The sequence below is a fragment of the Castor canadensis genome, chromosome 19 (assembly GCF_047511655.1).
Source record: "Castor canadensis chromosome 19, mCasCan1.hap1v2, whole genome shotgun sequence".
Lineage (NCBI taxonomy): Eukaryota > Metazoa > Chordata > Mammalia > Rodentia > Castoridae > Castor > Castor canadensis.
The window spans coordinates 32,166,763-32,192,265 of record NC_133404.1 but is presented as its reverse complement, the minus strand read 5'-3'; positions in this window follow the sequence as shown (position 1 = coordinate 32,192,265).

Genomic DNA, 25,503 nt, shown 5'->3' with positions numbered 1-25,503 from the left:
GGGAGTGAAACTTTTTATCAAATTCTGGTCATCATTGATTGAGATGACCATTTAGAGGTTCATGATATTAGCTTATTAGTATCCTGCATTGTGTTGCTTGATTGTTGAAAGTTAAATCAAACTTTTGTGCTTAAGAAAGACATCACTTATTACAGTAAATTAGCCTTCTTATTTGTTATACCCAATTTGTTAAAACTGTGCTTAGGATTTTGTATCTATACTTTTGTGCATACAGTTTTTCTTTTATTCTTTTCTTTTTGCTGTTTATTCATGGTTTTTAATGACTGTGTCTAATTTGGTATTGATAATATACCATCTTTGTAGAATAAGTTATTGCCCCTCTACTAATATTCTGGGGAAGTTTGTAAGACACTGATATTATATCCTCTTTAAAATTTACCAGTTTTGCTAATTTTCTGAAGTTATCTGGGCCTGGAGTTTTGTTTTTTTGTTTTTTTTTTTAATGGGAAGTTTTCATTTGTTTGCTTTTTATTACAAATTCAATCTAATTAACAGACATAAGGAGTTTCAGGGTATGTATTTTGATTTCACTAAATTTTGATTGCTTATAGCTTTCAAATACATGATGGATTTCATCTAAGTTGTTGAATTCATTCACAAAGTTATTCACAATTGTCTCATGTCATTTTTTGTTATTTGTAAACTCTATGGTGTAGCTCACCTTTTTCATTTCTAATATTGCTATTTTGTGTCTTCTTGCCCTTTCCCTGCTCAGTCTAAGTAGACATGATACCAGTAATTTTTTTTTTCATTTATTTTCCTCTTTTTTCTTCTGTTCTATCTCATTCCTCTCTGGTTCATATTATTTTTACTCTTCTTCTTTTGGGGTGCATTTGCACTTACTTTTCTTAAGATTAAAGTTGATGTTATTGAGTTAAGATCTCTATTTCGTTAACAAAATATTTAGGGCTATCAATTTTTCTCTAACTACTGCCTTAGCTCCAACCAACAAATTTGTATATTTCTTTTTGTAGTTTTATCAGCTTTTGTTTTGGTAATTTGAAAATCTACTATTTTAATTTAAAATGGTATGCCTTATTGAAAGATTACAACTTTGCTATCATAAAGTTACATTTTCATGCCTGGAAATGGCCTTTCCATGAAAATCCACTTCTTCTAGTATTCATGAAAATACTCTAGCTCTCTATATAACATTTTTTAAAGCATTGTTTAGTTTAATTTTAATATCATAAAATTATCAGGTAAAGCATCTGGTGATTTTTAACTCATACTGATGAGACATTCACAATATCTACTCTTTTTTTTTACACCAGAAGAAACCAGTACCCTATTGCATTCACTCTGTACCCTTTCTTCTTCTTTTTGTTTTTTTGGAGGTACTGGGGCTTGAAGTCAAGGTCTATATCTTGAGCCACTTCACCAGTCCTGTTTTAGTCTGTCTTGCAAGCATGAGACCCTGAGTTCATTCCCAATAATTAGCAAAAAAATGGTCAAAGAGTTAGACTAGAATTCAATCTCTTGATGGTCCCATTTAACCTCAGACAGACTTTCATTTCTTAATCACTTACTCCTTATTTAACTACCATCATGTATGTTTTAATGATGGAGATACAGTCTCAGAAATGCATGGTTAGACAGTTTCTTATTCTGTGAACATCATAGAGTCTAACTGCCAGATCTACATGGTATTACACATGAAGGCTATGTGGTAGAGCCAATTGCTTACAGGCTACAAACCTGCATAGCACATTACTGCAGGGAGTGCTGTACACAACTGTATCACAATGGTGTTTGTGTATCTACACATCTCCAAACATAGAAAAGGTACAGTAAAAATATAGTACAAAGGATAAAATATGGTACACTTGGGTAGGGTGCTTACCACAAATGAGCTGGCAGTTGTGATGGGCGAGTCAGTGAGTGACTAATGAATAGGACACCGTTATAGGCTTTATAAATACTGTGCACTTAGGCTGGGCTGAATTTATTAAAACTATTTTCTTCAGTAGCCTACTATAACTTTGTTCCTTTATAAACTTTTCCATATTTTTAACTTTTCAACTCTCATAATACCATTTATCTGAAAACATAAACACATTGTACAACTATGCAAAAATATTTTCTTTCTTTATGTCCTTACTCTATAAGCTTTTATCTACTTTAAATTTTTTTCACTTTTAAACTTTGTATTAAATGACACAAACACACGCACATTATCGCTGGCCACACAGGATCAGTATCGTCAATGTCATTGTCTTCCATCTCCATGTCTTGTCCCTCTGGAAGGTCTCCAGGGACATTAACGTGCATGGTGCTGGCTTCTCTTATGGTAACAATGGGACATCTCCTGGAAGAGCTTCCTGAGGTTTTCTAGTTAACTCTTGTAGAAGTAGTATACTCTAAACTAATGATAAAAAGCACAGTATAGTACATATATAAATATATATTTAGTATTTATATATACAGTTATATATGGATATATAGAGAACATGGTCATTTATTGTCACTGTCAAGTATTGTGTACCATATGTACACATTTGCAGGTACTGTACCTTCACAGGAGTGGCAGTGCAGTAATTGTTAACAGCATCTCTACAGACATGTGATTAACGTATTGTGTTATGACATCACTTAGTGACAGGAACTTTTCAGTTCCATGACAATATTATGGGGCCAGTGTTGTATATGTGGTTTGTCATTGACCATTACATCACAATACAGCACATGACTGATCCTTTGGGATATATATATATCTCCACAGTGTTACCAAAAACCCCTGTCATTAAAAGACACCTCTGTGGATTTATCTTATTTCATCTTGTGTACCTTTTGAATCATCTATCTCAAACACCTAGATGGATGTCAGACATCCCTCATGTATGTCCATTCAATAGACACATACACAATTCTCTCTCTTAATGCACGTAATTCAGTAAAATTCTGGGCTTATACCAAAAGACTTTGTGCTTTGACTCACTCATTCTGAAGACTACTTTAACCCATAATCAGAGATTTTACTTGGTGTGATGGAAGACCTGGATTCTGTAAGTTTCACCTATACATTAAGGCAATTTGGTATACCTAACCATTTAACTTTCAATCCATGTTCACCTTTATCTCACAATTTCATTAAAGGAATTCTTTCTGGTATGCTTCATGTGAATATTGAGCTGAAGAAACAGTATGTTTTCATGTAAGAAGGATAATAGGTACTAACAAAAAGTTACTTAACAATTTGAAGTATCTTTTGTATATATCAAATAAAGCACTTGACATTCATGCAAATATTGGCACCACTTATGTTATAATATGTCACATATCTGTAAAAAATGAACAAATAAATTTCTACCAAGTTACTTGTAATCTATCTTCTTTAAAATGGATTGTAAGTGTTATAATAATGTAATCATAGATACAAAATTATATTTATTCCTGAACTCATATGCTTATAGAATTATTTGCAGTACAGGAGAATTTAGTTACATATTTTTAGATGATGATACTTTCTAAAGAGTATAATGAGGTCTGAAGACCTTGAGTAACTTTCTCAAGTTCAAAAAGACAGTTCATTTAAGATGTAGGTGTATTCTTCAAGAAGAATATGCATCTTCAGTGTGTCATTTCAGCCAGGTCCCTGAAAAAGCCCATAAGTGGGAGCACAAAACAAAGACTGAAACTCTTGTTTTTTTGCTGCTCATTAATATGTTAAGCTATGTTTAAAAGGAAAAGAAGTAAATAGCAATCAATAATGCATTTTCATCAAAATAATACATTATTATGAAGCTAAAGCAAGTTGTTCTCTCAAACATGAGTTAGTCTTAGAAAAGGGAGGGCCATCCATAGGCAAAGTTCTGGGAACTACAATATTCCTTAAGACACTTGTATAATCTCTCTGGAGCCAAGGGAAAAAGAGCAAACATTCAACGTAAAGATATGGCATATTCTGCATGATTGTTCTAATTATTAGAAGACTAAATAATGCAAAATAAATGTTTGGGACTATAATAAATGTAATGATTGGCATGCTATTTCTTTTAATCAGCATTTTGGTCTGATGAATCAGAGTCTTTGTTGTGCTGAATGGGTTCAAAAAGGTTGGAACTGCAGAGATTCCAAGATGGCAGCTAGAGGGAGGAAGCAGAAAGCTGCCTCCTATAGTGAAATCTTGGAGAGACGCTGGAGACACACCTTGCAGGTAAAGCCACCAAAAAGAGGCAAAACTTTGACCCCTCCACACCTCCAGCCAGTGCAGAGCATCTCCACTTCATGTTAAATGGAGAAATCAGGAGGGCCCCCGGGCCACCAATCACCCACACCCAGACAGCTTGGGAAGATGCGGACAAGGTGAGCTTAGTGGTACTGTGGTACTCCCACAGACAACCCTGGGCCAGAGCAGCATAGCCCCCTGGACAGACCAACCTCCACCTAGAGAAAAAAGAGAAACTGAGTAATAAGCAATAAGAAGAGTTAAGACACACAGGAAAGAGGGTGGGGCGCTCTGAACGTCAAAGATTGGGGGAAGGGAATCCTTCCCGAGACTGTAAATAAACAAGTTGGGCAGGACGGAGAGGCTCCGGCAGGAGTGGGGGCGTGTGCCCAGCAACCAGGAGCAGGAAAGCTTGTGAGAGTGGCGGAGGGAGGAAAACTCCACAGAAGGGGAGGGAAGACCCACTTCCCATGTGAGCTGTAAACAAATATGGCGGCTGGCAGGAGCAGCAGCACCGCCCAGTAATCACAAGCAGGAAAGCTTCTAAAAGTGGCGGTGGGAGGAAAACTCCACAGGAGAAGGGGGAAGACCCACCTCCCACATGAACTGTAAACAAACATGCAGGCCTGAGAAAGTGGGTGCAGTGTCACCTCCCCCCACTGTGCTTGGAAAGGGGAAAGCTTGTAGAAGAGGCTCCCACACAGGAGAACTCTGAGTAAACAAAGCCTGCAGGGCCAGGTGAGTGCTAAGCTCACCCCAGAGATCTGCATAAATAACGCCTCCAGCAACAGCAGGCTGACAGCAGCGGGCAGGCAAGCCACAGCCGCAGATACCATTCTCAGAACTGTCTCCAGACTCTTTTTTTTTTTTCTCTCTCCCTACATTTGATGAGAAAACAACCAAACTACACCTGCATGCTGAAAAACTTACTGAAACTGTATTGCATCTGAACTTGGGACACTTTGTGGGGTTTGTTTTTTGTTTTTTGGGGTTTTTTTTGTGCAGTTTTGTTCTACTTTATGCATCTCCTTTGGTGAGACAACTACAGAACAACATCTGAGGCACCATCTCCAGGATTGGAGACTGAAACGGACACCAAAATTATTAAGACTGAAACTTCATTGCGTTTGAACTTGTAGGTTTGTTTTTTTTTTTTAACTCAAAATGGATCAAGGATCTTAATATCAGACCACAAACTCTAAAGTTGATACAGGAAAGAGTAGGAAATATTCTGGAGTTAGTAGGTATAGGTAAGAAGTTTCTCAACGAAACCCCGGCAGCACAGCAACTAAGAGATAGCATGGATAAATGGGACCTCATAAAGCTAAAAAGCTTCCGTTCATCAAAAGAAATGGTCTCTAAACTGAAGAGACCACCCACAGACTGGGAGAAAATATTAGCCAGCTACACATCAAAGGACTGATAACCAGAATATATAGGGAACTTAAAAAACAAAATTCTCCCAAAACCAATGAACCAATAAAGAAATGGGCAAGTGAACTAAACAGAACTTTCTCAAAAGAAGAAATTCAAATGGCCAAAAAACACATGAAAAAATGCTCACCATCTCTAGCAATAAAGGAAATGCAAATTAAAACCACACTAAGATTCCACCTCACCCCCATTAAAATAGCCATCATTAGCAACACCACAAACAACAGGTGTTGGCGAGGATGCAGGGAAAAAGGAACCCTCTTAAACTGTTGGTGGGAATGTAAACTAGTACAACCACAATTTGGAGGCTACTTAAAAAGCTAAACATTGATCTACCATTTGATCCAGCAATACCACTCTTGGGGATATACCCAAAAGACTGTGACACAGTTTACTCCAGAGTAACCTGCACACCCATGTTTATTGCAGCACTATTCACAATAGCCAAGTCATGGAAACAGCCAAGATGCCCCACTACTGATGAATGGATCAAGAAAATGTGGTATCTATACACAATGGAATTTTATGCAGCCATGAAGAAGAACAAAATGTTATCATTCACTGGTAAATGGATGGAATTGAAGAACATCATTCTGAGTGAGGTTAGCCTGGCCCAAAAGACCAAAAATCATATGTTCTCCCTCATATGCAGACATTAGATCAAGGGCAAACACAACAAGGGGATTGGACTTTGAGCACATGATAAAAGTGAGAGCCACACAAGGGAGGGGTGAGGATGGGTAAGACACCAAAAAATTAGCTAGCATTTGTTGCCCTTAACGCAGAGAAACTAAAGCAGATACCTTAAAAGCAACTGAGGCCACAGGAAAAGGGGACCAGGAACTAGAGAAAAGGTTAGATCAAAAAGAATTAACCTAGAAGTTAACACACACGCCCAGGAAATTAATGTGAGTCAACTCCCTGTATAGCTATCCTTATCTCAACCAGCAAAAACCCTTGTTCCTTCCTATTATTGCTTATACTCTCTCTTCAACAAAATTAGAGATAAGGGCAAAATCGTTTCTGCTGGGTATTGAGGGGGTGGGGGGGAGAGGGAAGGGGTGGAGTGGTTGGTAAGGGAGGGGGTGGGGGCAGGGGGGAGAAATGACCCAAGCCTTGTATGCACATATGAATAATAATAAAAAAAATTACTGTCTATTCTAATGCCCAGAGGTATTTTGCATACTTCTATCTAGTTATTAACTATAGATAATAGTTTATCTCATACCATTTCTGTATCATTTGTATTTTGCTTTATTCACTCTTTACAAAATACAAACATTTTTAAATTATTGAAGAGTCGTATCAACACTTATTAATATTTGAATTCTAATCCTTATCAATCAGCTCGATGTCCCTTAATACTATGTTGAGATTGTTTCCATACCTAATGAAAATAAAAGATTATGGTTTTTCATAATTCTGTACTCATGATTATTTCCTTCAGATTTCACCCAAGAAATGGAATTACTAGATCAAAAGGAATAAATATTGTAAGACTTGTAATATACTTTGCCAAAGCTCTTTGAAAAGGGATTTTGCAAACCATTAGTAATGCACAAGTGCCTGTCTCATTGCACACTTTCCAAATTAAGGATTTCCATTTTAATTGTCAACTTAATCAAAACAATAATTATAATTTTATTCATATTTTACCCTGATAGTGAATACTTAATTATTACGCCTTTTACCAATATACATCTACTAATCTGTGTTCACAATCTTTGGCTAGTGATGAGACTATAAAGATGATCATATTGATTAAGTGATTTGAAGATTAAATACATTAACCCTTCATGAAATTGACCAGTTTTATTTTTCTCAAACCTTTTGTTTACCATCTAAAATATGATCATTTGTTGTATCCTAGGAAAAAATTATCCTCAACTGCCTTTCAACATTGTCAGTTTGCCTACATAAAGATGTTTACTCCTAAGTAATTCTTAATTTTGAAAACTTCCTAAATGAACAATAATTACTGAATTGCTATGTATGTTATGATAGTATTGATTAAAATAAGATTTCAAATCATCCTAAAAATATTAAAGGAATATATAATAAATTCTCATATTTGTTTAAAATATGTTGACATGTAAAATATAGTTTCAAAATGAACAAAAATTTACTGGTTATTTGAGGTATTGGAGTCGTGAATTATATTTATTATTTTCACAAATTATATTTTCTTTTATTGTGTTTTCTTTTTCATATGTGATGAACACAAATTACTTTTAATAAAATCTAAAATGTTTTAACAAATAGTTCCTTTGGGTTTTGCTTTCAGTGTATCTAAGTTCTTACCAAACCAACCTTCTCACAAGTAAAATAGTGTCTCTGAGGAAAACACACAAAAAACCAAGTACCAGAACATTTTGGAGAGTGAAGAAAAGTGGACATATTTTGGAGGGAATTTGGAACTTAAAAGGGACAGTGCAGAAGTTTCCCAACTTTGTGTCCTTGACTTAACAAGGCCCTGGTCACAATGTGGTGAAGGCAGCTACAGGTAGCCAAGAATGCTATAAGGTAAGGTGAAAGACCTAGAAAACAGAAGGAGAGCCCCAAGTTCTTGTGTCCAGACTCTGTCCACATCTCAAGACCACTGAACAATACTTATGGAGCATACGCCAAGCCACACAACTGAGCTTGAAATACTCAATGAGAACTAACAGCTGCCACTGACAGACCAGAAAGCATTAGCATTGTGTATAATTACATTAATTCCATCTTAAATCGAAAGCAACTAGGGAGAGGGGAGGAAAGAGAGCAGTGGAGGGGGTGAATTCAACTATGATATATTTGATACATTCTATGCTACAATGTACCCCCTACCCACCACCACAATAATAATATTAAAAAAAAAAGCTGCAAAGTTCTTGAGAAAAGTTTAAAGAACAAGAGAGGGAGTAGGGAAGGGAGAAGGAGGGCCAGGGCAAAGCAAAGGAGGGATTCCCAACAGGACATAAGATATTTACAATGTTGGCAATAAAAACGTACTTAACACTTGAAGTATCACAATCAACACTCAATAAAACTGACCGAAATCAGAGATCAATCCCCATATTACAAAAAGGCTGCAATTGCCAAACAGATAATTTAAAGTAGTTCTTGTTACTATGCTCAATGAGGTAATACACTCATAATAATGAAAACCTAAGAAACTCAACAGAAAAATAAAAGATATAAAAAACAATTATACTACAATTGATATTCTAGAATTGAAAGATATAATTTCTAAAATTTTACAGTGATCTTATGGAATTTAGAAACAGAATAGAGATGATGGAGAAAAAAGTCAATTAACCTGGAGATAGCGCAAAAGAAATTAATCTGAAATAAAAAGAGGAAAAAGATCCAAAGTAAGAAACTGAGCTCCAGAGACATATGGATCAAGATTAATTTACATAAAATGTGTGCAATTGGCATTGAGAAGTATGTAAGGGGAACAAGAGAAAGACATTGAAAGAAATCATTGCCAAAAATTTTCAATTTGGGTGAGTAGTATAAATTTACAAATTTGAGAAGCTCAGTAAACCCCCAAAATATACCACAGCACATCATCTTCAAACTATTGAGAATCAAAGGTAAAGATAAAATCTTAAAAACAAACATGAAAAAATGGTCATACAGAATAGGTTCACAATAATTTCAGTGACATGGACTCTTGAGAAAGAATATGTTTGAAGACTGTAGAACAATACATATGACCCCAAAAGAAAAATAAAACCAATCCAAACTTCTATTTGTCATGTAAACATCCTTCAAGAAACATTTTGCTCATACAATTAAAATAGCTAATGAGCAGTAAGTTTCATAAGAATAAATGATAAAGAATTATCTTTATACTTCAGGGAATTGAGTGAAACTCAAATCTCAAGTAAAGAATAAAACAGAAATGGTAAATATTCAGATAAATATAAATGGATGATTTTCCCCTGTTCATTTTGTTAAAATTTGTAAGAATGTTTGAGGCAATAAACACGTGTGCAGAAACACAGATACATGCCTTTGTCATATGGAATATATTATTCTGTTTGGATATTATCTCAAGCTCAAAGCCTATAGCATAAAGGATGTCTATTGTTAATGACTGGTGAAAGTTGATTATTTGAAAGATCAAGAGATAAGATAAATCCCTAACTGAATTGAGCAAGGGAAAGCAGGACACAAATCAACAAGATTAGGAGTGAGAAAAGGGTTATTACTACAGAATCAGCAGACATTAAAGATGTAATAAAATAATATGACAAGCATATCATCTCAAAGGATTCAACAAGTTACATGAAATGAGTAAGTCCCTTGAAAAATAAAATGAAACTGACACATAATGAAATAAAAACTCCAAGTAGCCAAATACTTGTTGAATAAATTTAAATTGTTATCAAATTTTTCCCATCAAGAACACCCTTGGCTTACATGTTCTTAGTGGTGAAAATTTATCAAAAATTCAGGAAAATATATCCAATATTACATAGAAGCTTTCAGAAAACAGGTGATGGGAGAATATTCTGCAACATTTCTTTAAATGAGGTCACTGCAACCTGATACTAAAACCTAGCATGTGCACTATTCAAGTATGAATAAAATAATTCATGAACATTGGGGCAAAAATTATAACAAAACATTAGCAAACAGAATTCAAACATATGTAAAATGGACAGTGTATAATCTTATGGCTAAATAGAATTTAAGTAGACATTCAAGATATTTTTAATATTCAAAATTAATGTAATAAAATCATCTTGGTAAATTTCAGTTAGTTCAGATTGACCAGGTACTTATCATCGGAGCTGCTAACCTTAGCCAGTGCTATGGACTCTGTGAACTAAAGATCAGTGATGTTCCATAGCCATCAGTACATGAGGTGTTACCCAGCAGACTTTCTCAGCTCACCAGCCTTGTTCATTAATATACATTTATAAATTGCACAAGGTTTCAGGGAAAGTTGGCTGGATTGGAGGACAGAGTGTGGGCTCAAAGATGAAAGCTGGCCACAACGAAAGAATGTACCCATGTAGCCATGAGCAGAGTGTGGTCTTGAGGTACATTGTGCTATGTCAATGATGGTCATAGGCTGTTGGGCAAAGATCTCTCGACTGAGGCAGCGGTGGGAGGACCTGGATGCCCATCAGTGTATTTTCTTTTCCTTTTACTGTGCTTTATCCTTTGTCTATAATAAATCTGGTCCAGGGGTATAAATTCAGTCTGAAATTAATGCCATTGTGTCCATATCTACAGAATTGAAAAGAAAATCCATATATTAATGGCACATAGATGCAATGTCAAAGATAAAACCTCAAAAGAAAGGAGAAGAAAAAAAACTTTTCAGCATGGAAGTAGGTGAAAATTTCTTAGATTAAACATTTAACACAAAGACCATTAAAATTATAAATGTGATTGTAATGAAATAAAAGTTTTGAGTTTATTTAGAAAATTGAAAGCAAGGTATAGGATAATTAGAAAAGTCTATAATAAACATATCCAGAACTTATAAAGAACTCAAATAATTCAATAACATGAACAAGAAAAACATATTTTTAAATAGGCAAAAGTTTGATCAGAGTCTACACAAAAGGAGATATATAAATGGTGGTAAGGACATTTAAAGAAGTTCAAAAGAGAAATGCAAGTAACATTTCTACCAAGAGATATTACAATTAAAAAGTCTGGCAACACCAGGCGTGGATGAAGAAACACAACATCTAGATCTCTGATGGAATGCAAAATAGAACACTTACTTTGGAGAGCTGTTCCCAGTTTTTTTAGAGATTCAACATACATTTTCTGCATGACTCAAAACTTCTAGTCCTAAGCATCTCCCTATGACTGGAGGCATATGAACACACAAACACTGTGTGGTGGTACCCATAGCAGTTTTATTTTTAAGAACCAAGTCTAGAACCCACCATATGTCCATCCACAGAGAAACAGAAAAACAAAATGTGGTTTATGAAGAATAGAAAAGTCTACTTAATCATGAAAAGGAGCAAACTGCTAATGCACAATGTGTTTCTGAACATAATCATGCTGAGTGAAAGAACTGAAATTCTAAAGGGTCAATATAGCATGCTTCCATTTGCAATAAATTCTACCACATGTGAATTAATCTACATTGAGAAGAACCAGATCCCCACTTTCCTAGGAGGTTAGGGTCTGAACGATCAAGAGGCGGCAGGAAACTTGTGCTGGTGTTGGGAATCACTGACTGAAGCTGAAGCTTTCCAATGTATTTGATTATCAAAGTGCAATGAATTGTGCAATTAACTTGGATGAAGTTTAATGCAGATAACACATCTAAAATCCTTGATAAAAATATTCTTCTGCACCAATATTGAGGAACATATCCTACCAGATATTAAACTATTATAAATTATCTATAAAGATACCAATATTTATAGTGCATGCACAATTAACAAAATAATAGAAAAAATGATAAAACCCAGAAAAAGTCCACAATTCCAAGTAGAAATCTGGCACATAATAAATGGAGACAGCTCAAAGATTTATGGAAAGCTTTTAATGAGTGATGTTAGAATCACAGATCACCATATAGCATAACACACACCTTGATCCTTTATTTACACTCTATAGCATAATACATTCCAGTGGTAATGAATGAGTGTCTGTAATCCCAGCTTCTCTGGAGGTTTAAGTAGGAGGATCGTGGTCTGAGGCTAACCCTGGGCAAAAATACAGGCCCTTATCTGAAAAATGCTTAAAGCAAAACAGGGCTAAAATGTGTTTCAAAGTTGAAGAGCTACTGACCAGCAAGTGCAAAGTCCTGAGTTCAAACCTCAGTAGCACAAATGAAAAAAAGGGAGGGAAGGAAGGAAGGAACAGAAGGAAGGGAAGAGAAACACAACAAAGACCAAGATCTGAGTAAAATAGTGGGAGGAGATCAAATTGAAAACCAAGTGACCTAAAATATGGAAAAACATACCAAACTCACTCATAAAAGGAGAGGCATAAATCTAGGCAACAACTTTGAAATGCAACCGTGAAATACTTTTCACCCACACAGACTGGCAAAAGTCTTAAAGTTTAACAACATGCTATATTGTGGAGGCTGTAACAAAAAAAGGGGCACTTTCATAATTATTAAGATATACAATTAAAATGTTTAAAGTTAAAAAAGGAAATTACTAAGGCCATATTGGAAGATAGTTTGGCAGTCTCTCACAAACTAACTATAAGCTTACCTCACAATCCAGCAATTGTTCTCCTGAATAGTGACCCCAATGAGATGAAACAAGAAAACCTGTACATGAATGTTTATAGCAATTTTGATCATTATTGCTAAAACTTGGACGCAATCAAGAGCTCTTTCAGTAGGTGAATAAGCAAAGCATAGCACACTGAGCAACAATAGGAATGAGTGTCAAGCCAGGAAAAAATATGAAGGAACTTTAAGTGCCTATCACTGACTGAAAGAAATAGGTCAGAAAAGACTACACACTATGTAATTTCAGCTGTTTAAAATTATAGAAAAGAGCTGAGCGCTAGTGGCTCACACCTGTAATACTAACTACTTGGGAGGGTGAGATTGAGAGGATCACAGTTCTAGGCTAGTCCTGGCAAATAGTTTGTAAAAACCCCATCTTCAAAATAACCAGAGCAAAATGGACTAGAGGTTTGGCTCAAGTGGTAGTGTCTGTTTTGCAAGCACAAAGCCCTGAGTTCAAACCCCAGTCACGTAAATAAATAATTAAATAAATAAATTCTAGGAAAGCTCTGTGGCCCTAGGGTATGGATTAAAGGAGAGAGAGAAAGAGAGAGATAGGGGGAGTGCTGGAGTATTGTAGGGTCTTGAATGATAGATAGCAGTTAGACAAAAGCAGTGGCCATAAGAGGAGACAGGGAAATTATATTATTTTAATAAATATTTAAAGGACCAGACTCTGACACTGGAACAAGGACAGCCAGAGCAGCTGGCCCCCTCCCATCTTTTAGATGCGAAAGTTATAGGAACAAGAGGACAAAGAGGAGCTACCTGCTTCTGCTTTGCTTTTTGAGATGTTAACAAACTACCAGGATCCTTGGATGGGTAGAGAGTAATGAAAGGGAAGTTCTAAAGCACACCTATTGTCTCTGTGACTGGGTGGGATGTAGGTGTGATTGGGTGTGATTGGAGAGGGTGACCCCTCCCTGTCAGCCATTTTAGTCACTCAAACCCATTATATTTGACCATATGTATTTCCCCAGTTCTCCAGTGTAAAACTAGGAGTCAGGGACCACCACTTTGAGTTTTTGCTCCCATTTCTTCCGCGGGGAATAGAAAACATCTCTCTCTTTCTCTCCCTTTTGTTCTCTCTCTAGAGACAACCTGCTTTCAGTTTGTTGCAAACGTATACCTTTCCTAATAAACTTTACTGTTACTTTTACTAAATCTTTGTGTCTTGCTTGAATTATTCTCCTGACAGACACAAGAACAGAGGTAATCTTCAGGACCATATTTTCCAGTAACATTGAACCTATTCTCTATGGTGCTATAACAGTACATAGATGTATCTTTATAGAGATGTTAAAACCCATAGAATCTGTAGCAAGAAAGTGAACCTTAATGTAAACTAGAGTTTTAGTTCATAATAATACATCAATATCAGTTTATCAATTCTAATAATAAATGTACCTCACAAAGACCAGATATAAACAATAGGAAACACTGAGGTGAGGTATAGCAAGGAAGGCTTGCATGAGAACTCTGTTTCTTTGGGCCATGTTTCTGTAAGTACAAAAATGCTCTAAAAAATTAAGCCTTTTGAAGACAAAGTAGGGTAAGTAACAATAAATGCTCTGGAATAAATAAAGAGTAGAGTGGGAAGGAGAGCCAGAACACTCTGGTGGCAGAAGAAGGAAGAGGACTGGGTAGCATTAAGAGCCTCAGGATGGGCCCACAGGGTAGAGGAGATTTGAACATTGTTTGCAGGAAGTGAGGCTGTGCATATGACCAGGATGGGGAGAAGGATTTGCAGAAGCTCAGGATCTAGGGCAAGAAGGTCTAGAAACAAGCAAGTTGAGTAGCCCTGTGTCTCACTAGGGAGACTGTCTACTCTGTGCTGAGAGCTATTACTGCCCTGATAGAGAAGGAACAAGCAAAACCCACACAGCAAGGTGCTCACACCTGTGGGTTGGTCCTTCACAGTGTTTACTAGTCCACCCACATGAATGTCTACATGACCAGGTAAGTTCATTTTGTTTCTTAGCAAACTCAAGATTGCAACTCCCACGTACCATTGTTAAACCAAAGGAGATAAATTATTTTAAACTAAAAATCTCTTAGATTTAAAATTTAGCTGTTGGCTTGAACTCAACAACAGACAAAAATATTGATTTAATTTCCAACATGACTGGAGGCACAAGCTGGTATAGAACAAGACAGGAGAATAAGTACAGCCTTTTTAAAAGTTTTCCCTCCATGTTCTCCCTGGTATTTCAAATCTGAGTTATCTGAGGCCCATTCTTAGTTTAGTTATAGTAGGAAAGGTGCACCTTAGAAGGGCTTTGACTGGCAAATGCCCAGGTATATGCCAAATATTTAAAATAGCCTTTGTGTGTCTACAAAACACCAAAATAAGCCTGTTCTGTTGGCAATAATGGCGCCGATAGGTTTCAGTTCTTACTGCACCCTTAAGCTCCTGTTTTCCAGGGTCACAGTCCTGCCTCCCAGGGTCACAGTCCAGCCTCAAGTCTAGCTTGAACCCTCCTTCTGCCCCAACTTCCAATCAGCATGAACCATAAGATCCTAACCAACCAGATCATGCTAAGTCCCACTGAGGGGTATTTAAGCCCCTGCCCCTCTCTCCCTCTCTCTCTTGGCTCTCTGCTCTCTCCCTCTCCCACCCGGCAATAAAGAATCTCTTGGCCAGATCACTCCTCTCCACGTGGTCACTTTGGGGCCCACATTTCCTTACATGTTCTACGATAAGTAGCATCAACCCAAATTTTTGTTTCTATCTCAGCTCCACCACCTTAGCCAAAGTTCTCAGGAGGGTTATCTAACTTCCTTTCTACTCTTCAAAATAATAGTTGTTTCATAATAGGACTCAAAAGAACTAAGGAAGTTGGAGCATGTAAAATATTTAGCAGAGTGCCTAGCAAAGTCCTCAGTAACAGTTAGTGTAAAAATGACAGAATTGGACAATATTGACATTGAGCTGTGCTACTCTTCACTGTCATCAGCAAAGAAATGATAAAAGGGGAGAGATACTTCCATGGAGCCAAGGAGAGCTTTGTATAACTTTTTAAAGAGTGATTCCAAAATTGCTGTCCTTAAAACTCTAGTGGCTCATAAAATGCTCATAGCTGTTCCAAGGTTGTATATACTTCAGCAAAACTCATTAAAAACAAATGAGAGCAAAAAAAAAAAAAAAAAAGGCCTAAGTGTCAGAAAGATGAGTTGGCCAGCATGCGGAAAGATGGGTGAAGGTCAGGAGATGACAGCAGAAGTGAAATCTGAGAGGCCGTGGGTACTAGTCAGAATGGGATGGCCGTGAGCAGCATTGGAAAGGTAAGAGAGACTGCAGTTGGCCCTCCATACCCATCCCTTCTGCATACTGGGATTCAACCAATCACAGATCAAATATTTTTTTTAAATCTATTGTGTCCTTATAGAACATGTATAGACCTATTTTTTTGGCCATTATTCACTAAACAATATAACAACAATTTACATAACATTTACATTGCTTTAGGTATCACAAGTGATCAGACATGACTTAAACTATGCATGAGGTTGTGCATAAGTTCTATGTATATTCTATGCCATTTTATATAAGGGACTTGGGTATCTGCAAATTTTGGTATCCACAGAGGTCCTGGAACATATCCCTAAGCAGACACTGGAAAACAACTATAGTTGATACCAGGAACAATGTCAGGGGTGCAAGAAAAAGAGAAGTTGAAGAGTTTCCATTTTCCTTGGAATATAGTGGCGAAATCGAAACCAAGAGAAAATGTGGATAAAACCTCTAGCTTCACATGCTTTTAGTTACTTGCTTTCAGTTGCATTTAAAATCACTAGTTGGAGATCTCACAACCGAGCAATATATTAGTCTTCTACTAGCTTTGCTATAGATCACATCTCTGACATATGGGTTATGAGGATAATGGTTTTCAAGGAACCATTTTCGTTGAAACCACTAGTTTTTCTCTTGAACCTATATAAGTGTTCCAGAAGTGACCTTTTGACTTCAGAGGGCTGAAATTTCTACCTAACATCAAGCCAACCCTAAAATCTTCTAAGCATGAGTCCCATGAAGAACCAATAAAGATTGATTACACATGCACGTACTAGTGAATACATCAACTATCTTCAAGCACCTTTTCCCATGTCTTGAATCACCCTGTTTCTTTATTTCCAAAATACCCTTAAACACCCCTTAAATTTAGGATATGGGAGACCCACCTCCCTGCTAGGCCTCCTTGCAAATCAACTCTAGCAAAACTTGTTTTAATGATTAGCATTCTGTCTGCCAAAGAAACAGCCGGATTTGGTAACAAAATCTAAAACGAAGAATATTTTTTAAATAATAAAAGGCAATTTTCAGGTAAATTAAAAGAAAATGGCTCGAAGAGAATAATTTGAATGTTCTCAGTGCAAAAAAAAAAGATAAATGTTTAAGATGGTGGATATGATAATTACCCCGATGTAATCACTATACAATGTACATATGAATCAAAACACATTGCACTCTACAAATATGTACAAATATTTTGTATCAACCAAAAGATAAAAATAATAATTGCAAGCAATAGTAACCAAAATAAATAAAATAGTATTTAAGAAAGGAAGAAGAGAAAAATGAGACAGAAGAAGATAAGTGGAGGAAGAAGCCATTTTGCATCAGTGATTATTAGGTCTCTATTTTATTTGAATGTTAATTCGCATTTCTGTGAGGTAAGCACTTATCACCTCCACTTTCCAGAAGAGAAAACAGAGTCTCACAGAAATCAATCTCTTGCCTATATCCTGAGGACTACTGAAGGGCAGGTTGGCTTTTAAATTCATGACATTTTCTCTGCTACAAGTCTCTGCTTTTGGATTTGCTGATATTATGGCAGCTTCATCCCAAAACTACCAGAATAACTATGAAAAAGTCTAATCTTTTTATTGAGCCACACTAATTTCAGACAGCCTTAACATTAGTCTGAAATTTTGCTCTGATTACTGTCAAATGCTTTTTGAGTATGAGTCTCTGCTTGTAATAACAGAGACCAGATCTGATTTTGACCAGAAGTTAATTCCCTTGAACTGATGTGAGCACAAACAAAAGGGTAGCACCCCTGTTTGGAAATCTTTGAACCACCATCCTTGAAGTACCTATTCCATAGCTCTACAGGACTCAAAAATATTCAGGAAACAAAACACCAGTTCACACCACTGTTTCTTATGATCAAGTTTGCAGAATAATAACAAATGTACTAGTGTGGGGGAGACGTATGTTTTGTTGACAAAGTAGGTATTGGATGTTAATATTCCACATTCCCTGTTCACATTGTACCTGTTGAGAGATTGTCAGCACTGTATGAACAACAGGTCTGACCCACTTGGTATTGTGCTCATAAGGATGAGTTCACCAAAAAACTTATCGATGAAAATACATTTGCATAACATATATACACATCCATAAACAACCTACAACATTTTAACTCTTTGCTTCTCAAATATATCCCCACGCCACATGGTATAGATGTGAGCACAAATATGTAGGAGACTTAGATAGACTCCAGGACTCATGTCCAGGCCTTGTACCCACTCTCCAAGGAAGTGCCGTTGAGAATATTTGCTTCATAAAGCTGAATGCCATTTTCCCCTTGGGAAATGAGACTAAAGATGCCAAGGTCAAAGTATAACTGCAGCAATAAATATAAATCACCTACCTTGCATTTAATAGACACAAGTTACCTCTCACCAGAACGTAAAGAATGCAAAAACTTTAGTTAGGAGGGTCTATGAAGAAAGGAATGCTAATTACTCAGGAGGCAAATTGTTTGCACAACTTCATTAGGAGTTAGGCCTGGTAGAATGAATCTACACCCCTCACTTCTGGGGTCGGACCACACTACTGCTACCTTTCTTCCTGCAAGCATCATTAGGGGGAAAAACAATTAAAGCGTAATGTGAAAATACATCCGGCTGTGTCATAACCCCTTTGTAACATGACACAATGTAAATTTAAATTACACTGTGTGCTTTGGTTGAGGAGACCAGAGGCAGTGGAGAGACCTCTGAGTAATTAGTAGCTAATGCAATCCAGACAGGCAGGCAGGAACTCTATGGGTGTCAGCATTTATGCCCCCTCCCAAGGCAGCCCCTCTCTAAAAATATAAAAGGATAATTACAACCAGAAGAAAAAAAATGAAGCAGGTATTGTTTATTGCGGGAATGAGGAGGAATGGAGTTTTGAATGCACAAAGCAGTCTGGCAGCAGGCAGCTACTTCAAAAAAGGACAGAGTGTGAAACTCCAGGCTCAGCCACTCCAAAATCCTTGCATACCTGGGACGCATCACTAGCAAATGGATACATGCAGCGATGAGCTTGCTTGAGCTTATTTATAGAAGCTTTCCCTCCTTTCTTCTTTAAACATAAACAAAAGGGAAGTCACAGCACTGACTGGCTTCATCATCTGCTGCATATGGAATAAATTATGCCTAATGACAGGCTTTAAGCCGCTTTGCCACTACTGAGCGTGGATGCTGCGCTTAGCAGAGACATGTTTGCCAGCTGCAGGCTTCCTGGGTTCCCAGTAACTGTGCAGAGGAATGGGGCAGTGGAGGGAGCAGGCTGGCTAATTGAAAAGGGGGAGCACTTTACAAACGCCATTACATGAAATGTGAGAAGAGTAATGTGGCAGAAACTAGACAGCACCTGGTGTCAGCAGCTAATTGCGCTGTAAGGTGGAACCTGAGACCCGCGCGCTCAGAGCGCATCCAAAAGCAGCACTTGCCTCGCAGGTGCCACGTCCTCTGACTTGGCTTGGATTACAGATGGACCATTCCAGTCCCAGCTGCATCCCCCAGGACTACAGCTCCCTCAAATGAACACCAGCACTTGACATCTTTCATTTTGCCCTTGCAGGGCAGGGACAAGAGTCATTCGGGCCACTTACACAGAAAAGTCTGATTAGAGGAAAAAATCGATTGAAGAAATATATTGTTTTAGTACATTTTTTAAAAATTTAGAAGGACGAAAGTAGAGGGAGGAGGAAGGAAGAGAGAAAAAACTGAAAACAAGCAAAAAAATCAAGTAAGAATAAATGAACTTTGTTTACAGGAAGTCTTATTTTCTGCAAGACATGGTAATATCCATAAATGCTCCCCCATTGTTATTATTTTTACACACAGGCATGAGAAATCAAAACAAACACTCTCAGTAGAAATTAATGATATTCTCAGGGAACACTGACCTCGGAGTGCCCTAATACTCCATTTATTTCAAATCCTTATATAATATGAATGTGCCCCTGTTTATTCAGGGTTATTTACTGGAAAATTAGCATTCAGTCAAAAATTTATATTTGCAGAGGCAATTATCAGATTCAGAAGGAAAACGAATGAAATGAGCTCTTGCCTCTATTCCTATTAGTCTCAACTCATGCTCTGTAGTAGTCATACTGTGAGAAACTAACAAAAGTCAAAAATCATTTGGAATATAGATCAAATTTTACATGAAGAATAAATTGGGTAATATTGTTTGCTTATACGTAATTTTCTAATAGCTAGAATCCCGGAAATGTTTTTGAAATGCCATAAATTCTGTCAAGTTTATCTTTGGAATTACACCTAAGATATATAGTAAAACTTAAAGTACTTTCCAGGGCTGTGACAGACAGCGTGGTTGAAAGAAAAGGGGATTAGGAGTGAAACAGTTTGTATCTTTAGGCTTATTTGTAGTTCAGATAAGCTGTGTGACTTTAAGTAGGTAACTTAACCTTTTTGGTATTCATCTTGTGAGAGTCTAAGGACTACAGAAAAGATGTGTAAAACACTGAGCCTTGGAAACAATCAACAGCCAGTTGTTTGCGTTTTTAATTAGTAGAACTTGTATTGGTATTTAAAAGGAAAATACAGCTATCTTCTGCCTTTTAAACAAACTTATTCAGAAACACCTCTCAAAAGGACTAAATGCATTAATACATTCTTCTAAGCTTTAAGCAACACACATAAACGACAGACAGTAGCTTTCATTTACCTCAGCCTAATGTAAATTCCGTAAACAGACATGAGACTTTACCCCAAAGTGGATCTATATCGAGTGCTTTTCCCTGGGGTTTAGTGTATATGGAATTCGATGCGTCTGTTACCGTTGTAATTGGGAACCAGGAAAGCCATCGGTGTGCAGAAGGAGAGCTGAGGCTTTGTGCAAAGTCAATGAGGTAGGCTGGGAATGACATTTCCAGCATAACGCTAGCCAATTAGACATTGGAAATATGTATGCAGTGCTCTGAACCACCTGTCATGTGCCTGGGTTTCTAATGGGGAGAAGGAGGAGGTCACCAAAAAGAAAAGCAAAAATCAGAGCAAATGTGGCTGCAAAAGCAAGATTGGCTGCCAACAGCAGGACTACAGGAGACAGTCCCAGCTACAGTCACCGCAGAATAACTTTGCAGAAAATAATCATCCTGGTTACCCAGGCTTGTTTTGGGGATCCCTATGCGAGAGAGAATTTTCAGATGTCCTGCTGACAGCTTAATGAAGGAATGGTACAAAACATTTCAGAGGTAACAAGGTGTGCTAACTATCCCCTCTTGTGCTGCCACACCAAAAAAAAAAAAAAAAAAAAAGTCTATGTTTTCCCAATGAGGTTTTTCAAAAATGAATTATGCCATTAAGTAGCAAGAAGAAAATTAGCTATGAGCTTTTAAATTTAAAATGATCCCTTTTTTAATTGTAAAACAGTGGCACTTAACTGTTATTGATCCTACAGAGACACATTAGGGAACAGGGTCACCATAACTGTTAATATTCACTGCTTAGTGAAAGAGCATCAAAGGACATTTTAATGTCACAGACTTTCTCAGGGAGTTTTTAAAGAAGGTTTGAATCAGTCAGCCTATGAATGAAAAGGACATGAGGTAGACAAATGTAGAAACAAATGTGATAGCAATTTTCTGCTAATCAAATCATAACTCAAGATTGATTTTTTTGGCAAAAGTTTATGTCATATAGATTTCCAAGGCTGGTCGACATTTAAAAGTCAGAGTATATATTTTCTATAGACTGGGACTTTTTAGATGATCGTCCAATAGGGAATTTTTAGTTTATTTTTGAGCATATAAGTGTAAGGGAAAGCTTCCCTTCTGGGGAAGACCATTCTACTTCTGCACACTTCAGAGAGAAGAAGGGTGAGATGTCAAGGGTATTTTATTTCAGTATGCAAAGCCTGTCCTATGCTTTGGAAAATTATATTGGATAAGACAATAAACCAAGATGAGTGTTCAGTTTTTTAAAGGTAAAAGTTACATTTTTAGAACACATTCAGTGGTGGTTTTCTCCCTTTACCAGGATTTGAAAATATTCTATCTGTAGTATTGTGAACTTTCAGCTCCCTGGAAGCTTTCTGAACCTCACCTTGTGAGACCCAGATAGGAAGGTGCACAAAGGTGCTTGCTTCTAAAATTAAAGTCCTCTTATTTCAAAGCCCTCTGTTGGAGCCAAAGGGAAATGTTTAAAAGGGTAAATTTACATTGTATCGAACTGGAAATCCGGTGTTAATCTGTACTTCTGACTAAATCAATTCTTTGTCTTTTTGCAATGCAAATTGCTCACTATGCCAAGGTTCTCTTGTCAAAATAGTATAACATGATGCTGGTAACCTAGCTCAAACATGTATCTTAGTTTTCTACAAAGATAATTCCTTAGGGCATAACACTTTAGGAATATAAAATATTATAAGACTTATGAAAAAGAAAGGAAATACGTAAAAGGAAATAAGTGGTCTCTGTGTGTGGCTCATATTTTAATTGTTTAAAAGAAATTATTTTATTGTGTATGGCATGGTGCTGGCATTCTCCAGAACACCAGGAAACTCTCTGAACATTGCTGGCCTACAGAGTGTATCTATTATTTTTTTCACGCTTGGGATATTTAGCAATATATATTCTCTGGGACATGGTTGTGGGAACTAAGAAATCTCCATGGTCTTACGTGTATCACAACCTTAGGAAGAGACAGATAAGAAAACAGGCCATTCCAATGTGAGAAATGCCTCATGGAGTTGAGATGCTCTCAGTGCAAGGGATGACTGGCTGGGATCTGAGAAGTGAGATAAGGTGCTCAAGAGCATGGTTCAGAGGCTGGAACCCTGAGGATGAATGGAACTGGCCAGGTGAAGTGAACCACTTTAGGACATTTCAGACAGAAAAAAACAAAAAACATAGCAATGCAAAGATGTGAGGCTGAGAGTGAAACCAAGTCCTTGCACTAAGACCGAACCTCAGGTCATGACTCCCATAAAGCATTTGAACCAATAACTTCCTCATTTCTAACACTCAGGCAAGAAGTTTATATGTATATGGCACCTTGCACAGTGCCTTGAAGCTTGACCTCCAAATGACCCCAAGGACGAGATGGAACTAAATGTGCCAAATTAGCAGAACCTTAGGAATCAGATTCAGGCCTTGGAGCTTAAATTAAAAGTGAGAGGTGAGAACTAGGATCACAACGTAGATTAGAGCACTGGAAAAACTGAAGAATATTCAACGACACCCAAGGCATTACCAAACCTGTTACCTCTTCCTCACCCTAAACAGCTTAAAACCCCTCTTCACAGGCTAATCTGGGAGATATTTAAGCCCTGTTCTATCTCCTTGATGGTTAAACTTCAATAAAGTTCTCTTTTTTAAAAAATGGATGTTATAGTTTTAGCTTTTCTGTGAGTGGGGCAGCAAGCCCTTGCCCTTTATAAAGAGTGAGCATGTGGAAGGCCAGAAGTTAGAAACAAGAGAGAAACCAAACTACATCCTACTGAGAAGTGTGAATTTTGTTCTTTCAAACAATGGGGGACCCATTGAAGATTGTTCAGCAGGTGAATGATGTGGTCAGGTTTGTTATGAGTATTACTAAAGTTACTCTTCCAGCAACACAGAGAATGAAGTGGAAGGAATGAACAAGACGGGAGGCAGAAAACACAGCTGGAAGGTTTGGCAGTTCAAGTGGGAAATAGCAAAAACTATGGGATGAAAAGAGAGCTGCTTGAAGGGTTGACTAGAAAAAGAAAAGCAGGAAGAAGTGGTGCCAGAGTTTATAGGATAATCTTGTGAAGATTAAATGATACAATGTATGGAAATACATCTTCTAAAGTGGAATAAAAATTTCACATTAATAAACACAATAAAATGATCACAGGAAGAAGCTTTAATCATAGTCCAGAATATACATGCTTTTTCCCCTAAGTACTAAACAAAAATTAAAATAAGTATAGATTAGTTGAATTATGTGTGTGTGTGTGTGTGTGTGTATGTGTGTGTGTATTTGTGTGAAACAAATAAAATCATGGTAAAACTTTTAGCAAATTTAAACAACTAAGCCAACTTTTATAAGTATCTAACAGCATTCTAGCAGAACAAGATATCCTAATTCTGGTGATAATAACAAACCATATTATAATGTATTCAAAGCACTATTTCTAGAAGCTCATCAGAAATAGGTTTATGGTAAGTCAAGATAGTATTTAAAAAGAACTTAAAGAACACAACTAAAAACTAAATACCATTCTGTAATAAGAAAATTTTACTTCTTCAAGAGATTTTTTAAATTTAGATTTTTACACAAAAGTTTGCAGTAGAAGTTATATTAAATAGTCAAGAAGAGGCATACCTTTACATGGTTTCATACATCCATAATTGGTATTCTGTTCTTTAGTTGATAAACACTTAAGAATATACTAGCCCATGCAATAGTGTATTAAAAAGAGTAAATTGAAATCTTTATTTTGGGTATTTTTATACCAAACTCTAGTCCATGCAACCATACATCCGATTTCTCTTATTGGTATAAAATAACTTTGATTTACATGGGTGTAAATCAAATCACTGGTGAGGGCTGTTAAAATGAGATAGGAAGAGGAAGAGGGTGAGTAGTACATAATTGAGTAGGTAGAGGTGTTTCAGGGAAAATTCTTTTGAGAGATTAGTTTCTAGAAGCAGATTCTAAATAAAGCTCAAGCTTGGTGCTGTTGTCCCATGTGGATGAGTAGGGCCTACACTGAAGGTTATGAGGCAGACGGATGAGTCTGGAGGAAAATGTTAACACCTTGTCTTGGAGTCATGAATCCCAAATCCACAACATCGGTATCCTTTGCCCTCTCAGCAATAAGAAGGATGAGGTTCAGACTTTGTGGAAAGACTCATACATTTTGAGGGATCTTTTTAAAGAAATGGAAAAAAATCACAAACATAAAATTACTCATGAATGGAAATACTTATTTAGATTCAGAGAAGAACTCACAGTCAGTTAATTGAGACTTGGAAATCCAGGACCACAGTAGCTGTAGGATGTTAGCTAGAACTGTCTGCAGAACAGTGGTCCTTATGGTAGATTAACTTCCTTCTCACCTGGACAGAACACAACTCCCTAGCACTCTCAGCACCCACAGGGATCCAAGTGAAGGAAAGTCTGTCCCTGTTATAGGGAATCCTTAATGAGCCTTTGGCTGGTTACATTCTATGACTGTACATTCAGTTCATTCTATACAAGGGACTCAGGCAATGTTCTGTGGAAAGGATAAGATCTGCATCTTTGAATTCCCTGGTTTCCAATAAGGAAAACAGCATTACGTGATTCTTCACTCCATGCTGCAAGAATTCCTGGGCCCTGCCTCTCCATGGCTGTGCGGTTTTAATGCCCATGTGCAGGTTAGGGAAAGCGTGTTCCCAGCAGTTCA